Source organism: Nyctereutes procyonoides, unplaced genomic scaffold (genome assembly GCF_905146905.1).
Source record: "Nyctereutes procyonoides isolate TBG_1078 unplaced genomic scaffold, NYPRO_anot_genome, whole genome shotgun sequence".
NCBI classification, from domain to species: domain Eukaryota; kingdom Metazoa; phylum Chordata; class Mammalia; order Carnivora; family Canidae; genus Nyctereutes; species Nyctereutes procyonoides.
Genome location: NW_026575133.1, coordinates 4946012 through 4953255, shown reverse-complemented (window position 1 = coordinate 4953255; position 7244 = coordinate 4946012). Strand labels below are relative to the sequence as shown.

The following is a 7244-nucleotide window of genomic DNA, read 5'->3' as shown; positions in this document are numbered from 1 at the left end:
TAGTGGAGGAGACAAGCAAAAGAAACAAAACCGCGATATCACATCATATTGTTATAAAGAGCTGCTAAGTAAAGGAACTGAGGGCCAGAAGAGAGAACCACAGTGAGCACCTGCTTGAGACCAGGCATGTAGGGAAGGGATCTCTGCAAATTGAAGGCTGAGCAGAAGGCAGTCACATGAAAAGTGGGCAGAGTATAAAAGAGCGTACTATGTTTTAGAAATTGAAGGAACGTTGTGTGGCTGTGCAGTGATGAGCAAAGGGTAGAGGTGCAGAGAGTTTGGGGGGACCATAGGGGTCAGACCATGCCTTGTAGGCTATGGGGAAGAGTCTGGATTTCACTCTAAGTACACTGGGAAGCCACTGGAAGCTTTTAAGCACTATGTAACTCTGTCTGACTTACATTTTCAGAAGATCACTCTGGTAGCTGTGTGAAGAATGTGACTTCTGCACATGATTCTTCATGCAGAGGGACACAAGAATAGAAGTAGTATGTGCTGATTGGTGTGTCATCCTCTGTCCAAAATCATCTGTAGAATTGATAATCTCCAATACCGCAGATTGTGACTTTGTTAATTAAGTTAAAGTGAGTTCATTAGGTTGGGCCCTAATCCACATCCACCATGACTGGTATCCTCATAAGAAGAGGAGATTAGGTCACAGACACACAGGCACAGGGGGAAGACCATGTGAAGACACAGGGAGAAAGGCCTCAGAAGAAACCACTACCGCCAATATCTTGATCATAGACTTCCAGCCTCCAGAATCATGAGAAGATACATTTGTTTTCTTTAAGCCACTGATCTGTGGTGATTTTTTAGTGCAGCTTGAGCAGATTACTATAGGCATCTACTTAAGAGGCCATTGAAGAAGCCAGGCTGGGAGAAAGAAGATGTTGGTGGTTCATTCTAGAGGAGAGGACAGGAGATGGAGCAAACTGGAAGGACTGCAGAGGGAGTGTAAAGTACAATCTCTAGAACTTGGTGCCGGCCTAGATGTGGGGCGAGGGAGACGGAGGGACCAAGGATGATCAAACCAGGCTGACCTGAGCAGGGGACAGGTGGTGCCCTTGACTGAGAAGAGAAAGGACTAGGGAGAAATAGGGGTGAGAAGGAAGCAAGCCTCCTTGTCAGACCTCCATGGAGCATGCTTTCCATGTTCTCCATGACAATGAAGATAGCATTGGCTGCCCCACCCTCTAAAATAAGTTAAGTAATCCAATGTGGGGTTTTTAAAGAATGAATAGACTTTCGTTTTTAGGATATTTTTAGATGTACAGAAAAACTGAACTGATAGTATACAGTATACCTGTCTCTTCTGCAGTTTCCCTTACTATTCCAATGTAAGCTTTGAAGCCAAAGGAAATTGTTCCTAGAGTCAAAACAAACCTATGCATAACTACCTATTTCTCCCACAACCCAGAGAGAGGGCTTCAACGTGGGAAAACTTTATAGTGACACAAGGGAGCATCACTTGTCACCAGCAATCTTTTAACCCCATCTCCTACAAACTCCTCACTTTTCCTTTTACAGAAACACTTTTACTTCCTTTACACTGGCTAACTCCTATTCATGCCTCAAAACTTGGCTCATCTCCCAGATGTCTGTCCTGATCCCTCCTCATTGGGCCAACAGTATCCCATGCAACCCACAGGTTATCACTTCCCATCTCAGAGGAAGGGAAATATTCTTTACAAATGAACACTGCCCCCCACAGCAATATAACCAACTGAAGAGAAGGCACCTGGCTTATTGTATCTATTCCTCGTGGCCAGCACAGTGCTTGGCCATAGTAAATACTCCATACTTTTTTTTTAACTGTACAGAAAGTGATTGGTGTCATTCAAAAAAGAAAGTGAACAAAGTGCTCTGGGAATTCAAGACTTAATAAACTCAAAGCCAGTCAGCAAGACTGCCTGCTAATTGCATGTCACAGCCTAGCAGGGAAGAGGAATCACATGGCTTATTGCAGAAGGTACTTAGAGGATAGAGGGCAGAGAGAAACAGGAGCTGCTGTCTAACATGTCAGCGAGGGAGGTGCTGGGTGTGTGCTGAGTGCTGAAAGGAAAACAGATCATCTTCTGTGCCCATGGCCCATATCCCTGACCCCTCCATTAGAGTGAACTATTGCATGTGAATGTGAATTTGACATGTAATCTATAGACCTTGGGGTGGAATCTGATTTTGTCCACCTGGTAAATGAGTGTAGGTTAAATGATCTATCTTCTCCCTGGAGGTCATAATTCCATTTAAGTGGCAACTGGGTCTTATTAAGCTGTTAGAATTCTTATAGCTCCTACAGCATCTTCACATTACATACCCTGCGTTATTATATTTGCTGTGTTCAACAAATAGGTTCTACTCAAGGTTTTGCCATGAACTGACTGTGTGACTTTGGAGAAATAATGTAACTTCTCTGGCCTCCATTTGGAGCGGGGGGAGGGCTGACATGATCTATTTGCCTTCTGTAGAAAACTTGGGGTAGGGTGGGGAGCCTGGAAACAAAGCAAGGACGCGGAGTAGTGGATCCACCTTCAACATTCTGCAGTCCTAAACCTTCCCTGCGCTGGGGTCCTGAGGACTTCCCCTTGATACTGATCAGATGGACACCTCCTTGCTGGCTTCCCTTCTTCCCTCCCTCCCTATTATTGTAGAAATTGTGTGTGTCTGTGGCAGGGGGTTGAGGAGGAGAGCTTTTCTTTCTCAAAGATCACGGATGCACAGAAAAAGTACTACAGTTTACATACAAATAAAGTAATGTCACATAGTTGATATTTTTATGAGAGAATTATGACTGGTTCACAAGTTGTGTCATTTTTAAATACAAATAATTGGATATTTAAGGCTATGGAGTACTCTTTAATTCCATATTATGAGTCAGCAGATAAAAGGAGTCATGAGGGAAGAAAGGGGAAGAGAAAGGGAGAGAGGGAAGACTGAGCAACCCACAGAGGTTGACAGAGGAAGAGGCTGAAGGCAGAGAAGAAGGAGAGATGGGGTGAGGAGGGGAGAGGGGGGAGAGGAAGGCAGAAGGAGAAGGAGAATAAAATAGTCTAAAACTTTGTGATAGGGTCATCTTTCACCACAGGGTTATTTGTCCTTGCTTGCCCTCAAGGGTAAGTCTCTAACTCATCCCTGTCCACAACCCAGGTCTTTGTCTGTAGCTTCTAGTGACTTAAGGATTAAATCTACTGTGGGAACCTCAGTCAGTTAAGGAAATAACTCTTTAGGTTGTAGGGGTAGTGACAAGACCAATATATGTACCAGTGCTTGAAGATGTCAACAAACCCAGTCAGAGGGATGGCCTTACCCATTCTCTCCCCACTTTAGAGGCCACGCCACCTAGTCATTGCTGAATTTTTCCTGAAGCAGTTATTAGGTGTCCTATTAAGATAGTCATCATGTCCATTCAATGTCATGTTATTCAGGGACTAGAGGGATTTGGAGATGCCTGTGGCACCAAAGTTCCCACATTTGGTTGTGTGGGTTATTCACTGAACAAGGGTGTCCAGCCCATGAGACACCTGAGCCAGGCACTTGGCAAAGCCATGTCCACTTGGAGGAAGCAGTGGCTTTTTCTTTTTTTTTTAACTTGTATTTTCCTTTTTATTTAAAAAATTATAAAATTCATGCTGATAGCTAAAAAATTCAAATGGTAGAAGAAAGTGTACATAGGAAAGCCCCTTCCTCAGTCCCACTCCCAGGAATCAATCTCTCTGGATATAAGCATAGTTTTCATTAAAAAAAATCCACATTTCAAGCATGCCATTACATATGAGCACATTCAGACTCCTTATTTAGGATGAGAGAACTGATTTAACCAGTTGCCTATGGTGGAGTCACATGCTGCATCTTCAAAGGCTGGCCTATGGAATGGGAGTAGTGAGGGCGAGGAGACAGTTTCATGGACTCAGAATAAACTCTCATGATGAGAAGTTGTGGACAGGGATGAGTTAGAGACTTACCCTTGTGGGCAAGTGAGACTTTTGGAAGCAGTATGGGCTGGCCTGCTGGCCTCAAAGACTCCGGAACCCCTCCCTGCCACAAGTACCAGGGCCTTTCGGCTATGGCCCTGCAGCAACCAGCCAGTCATGCATGAAGGCAGGTAACAGCACAGCACTTCAAAGGATGCAAGGTTAGCTAACATGTAAATAAGGCAACTGTCATGTCACACTGAGGAAATAATTGAAGTAAACTCGGCAAACAGCAAAATGAAAAGAAAGAGTGTCAGAAAAAGCTCTTCAGTTCATCTGGTATCAATCAAATGGTTCAAAACTGGTTCAAAATAAGCCACAAGATCATGGCAGATTCTAGCTGGGTTGATGATGAATGTGATATTTACTGTTTAAGATTCGGCAGCTGGAAGATGAAAACTAGTCAGAACCTGGGTATAACTGTTACCTTTTCCTTCACATCTGCATCATGGTGTTTGGCTAAAGCCCTCATTTTCTGGGCACATTATTTTCCATATAACAGGAAAAACAGGGAACCTTTAGGGAAAGTAGGCTGAACAGCTAAAGAACCTTTTTCGAGACAGTTGTTTATATTTTGAGATAGCGTCAGGACTTTCAAAGAAGAATCTCCTTTGCTACGTGGTGGTCATAAAGGGAAAGGAATGAGGAATCCATTTGGGAACCAAGTAGTACTTCTGTCATGGCTGGATTTTCAGACAAATTTACAGGGAGTTTCAAAACTTGAATCATGGTACTTCCATCCCCTGTAAGTAACAGGTCTGTGATGTAATCAGTAAGCATGTGCTGGTGGTTGTTAGTCACGGTCATGTTTGTTAACAGTCTCAGCCCAGCCAGCTGCACTGCAGAGTCCAGGGGACCAGAGAGGACGTCCTTACAGACTTGATTGATGTATACCTTTATCTTGACTTGATTTTCAAGATTCACACTCAGGTTATTCAATGCATTTGAAGCTTTCTCTTTAATGCTGTGGTTGGGATTGTTGATTTTGCTTTCAATGATTGGAATACCACCCAATTCACGTATAATGACTTGGTTAGCTGAAAAGCCTGCATTGTTACCCAGAGTGACCAAAGCTCTTTAAATAATTACAGGATCAAAAAAAATAATTACAGGATCATCAGTTGACTCAAGCAGGTAGAGGAGTTTCTGGAGCTGGTCAACATTTAGGACATCATCATATGAACCATTGGTTAAGTCTTCTACGGAGTGCGAGGGGCACAGCCGAAGCCCGTGGGTGCCTCACCACCAGCCCCGCATCAGCTTGTAAATGCAGTAGCAGGCACTGGCCTGGAGGACCAGGCCCTCGGCCACCCAGCCCACGTCCCGGGCACCGCCCATGCTGCAGCTGGCCCGAAGGCCCGGCCTGGGAGCAAGTGGATCCCACCACTACCCCTGCGCAGGCACCGCAGTGGCTTTTCCTAATTGGCCCAAAGCCCCAGTGGTCCTGTGTGACCCAGAATCCATCCAGGGCAAGTTTGTCATTTGAAGAAATGCTGAGAGACTGCGAGTGGCTCTAGAGGCTGGATCTGCACACGGGTTCCAGGCTCCCAAGATGTCTGTAGGAGAAGAGGGTGGATCACCTCAAACCTCAACCCCATTTTACATTTGCTCTCTGGTTTGACCCTCATCACATATCCCTGTGGGGTTGATAAGGCAGGTGTTCCCCATTGCCAGATGGGGCGCTGTTGCTCAGAAAGATTGGGACCTACTCAAGAGCACACAAGATAAGTACATTTGGGAAATATTTGGGAACTTAGCACACCAGGCATAGGGGTGTCAATGAACAAAGAACTGTGGACACTAAGAATAGACATCAATTATACAGTCTCTGAGTCAGCTGCTGTTGCTGACTCTCTGAAGAGGAATTTGGGGCTCATGCCAAGTCCTTCTCAATCTAATTTTGGCCACTGTCAAACATGGGTGGGTCTTTCTTAAAGGACTAGTAGAAGTGGAGGACCCAGAGAATCCAGCTCCTTCCTTAGGCCAGGGAAGACTTATGCACCTCTGAAGTCTGACTCCAGAAGCCTTGGGTCCCTAGCCCACACCAGAGGGTGCTGAAAGGGGTCTTCCGAGTGCCTGAGAGGGTTGTGCATCTTCCTATGACCACTAGAGGGCACAGGCAGGGCACTGCTTCCTGGGGTCCAGAGAACTTGAAACATCAGTGTTCAGATCAATGACAGAGCCAGGGTATGGAAGCAGTTCTTAGATGAGAGGCCTTACAAAGGCAGCTATGGAGAAAGAAGTGGGTACCCAAGTGAAACAGCCAACAGTTGGTCATTGTGTCTCAAAGAGTTTTCTGGAGAAGGCAAATAGATCAGTTCAATCACCTGTTCTGATACTAGCTGAGTAACCTTAAGCAAGTTGTTTTTACATCACTGAACCTCACTCTACTCATCTGTAAAATGGACCTACCATGACTTGAAGTTGCAGAGGTGCTATGAGCCTTCTAGGCTGTCTAGTACACTGCCTGATATTTTACGCAGCTGGCCCATGGTTTATTATTATAAAGACTGCACTATGTATCTAGATTCATGGAAATTCTGAAAGGGTATATGAGCCCCAGAGAGAGGCCCTGAAGAGATTCTGAACTGTAATTTCCTGGTGGAGGTTGGGTTCCTCCCAAATAGCCACATGTTATTAAACTGTGTGTTCTCCCAACCTCGGAGATACTTTTTGTTTACATTCCCAGGAGACACTGTTGTACAGCATTAAACACAAATTGAGTGTGTGCAGAGTGCCGACCTGGGAGAAGGGATGTGGGAAAGGAAACTTGCCAGAGAGGAATAAGGGCTAGGGTTAGGTGTGGGGACTGAACATTGAAAAGAGGGAGTGAGGGAAATACAGTGGGGAAACACTGGCCACTAAGAAGAGGGGTGATCTGGGGACACTGTCAATCATCCTCTTCTCTGGGATCATTTTCTTATCCTTAAAATGGGTTGCTTGAGCTGATATCCTTCTAGCTCTGACATTCTCTCATGTCACATGGGAAATCAGGAAGAGTATCCCAAAGGAATTGGGAATATAGGACAATACCAGCATCTGCTCCAAGTCATATGTCCAGTTCATTGTTTTGTCAAATGTGTATCAAACATCCAGCATGTTCTGGGCATTGCATTAAGGCACTGAAAAAAAAGAACTGAACAGACAAGTGTTCCTCATCCTTGAAGCCAATCATCTAGTGAACAATGTAAGTGCCTCTCCTTTCACACATCATGATGAGAGGGCATGGAGGAGTTGTTAAGGATTAAACAGGAGGAGGAAGAGACAATACTC

The 7244-nt window shown here is 44.9% G+C and overlaps 1 pseudogene; it reads right to left on the bottom strand.

Annotated features, from left to right (window-relative positions):
* Window positions 1–4374: 4374 nt before the first annotated feature.
* Window positions 4375–5309, bottom strand: LOC129493965 (armadillo repeat-containing protein 10-like; annotated as a pseudogene).
* Window positions 5310–7244: the final 1935 nt, after the last annotated feature.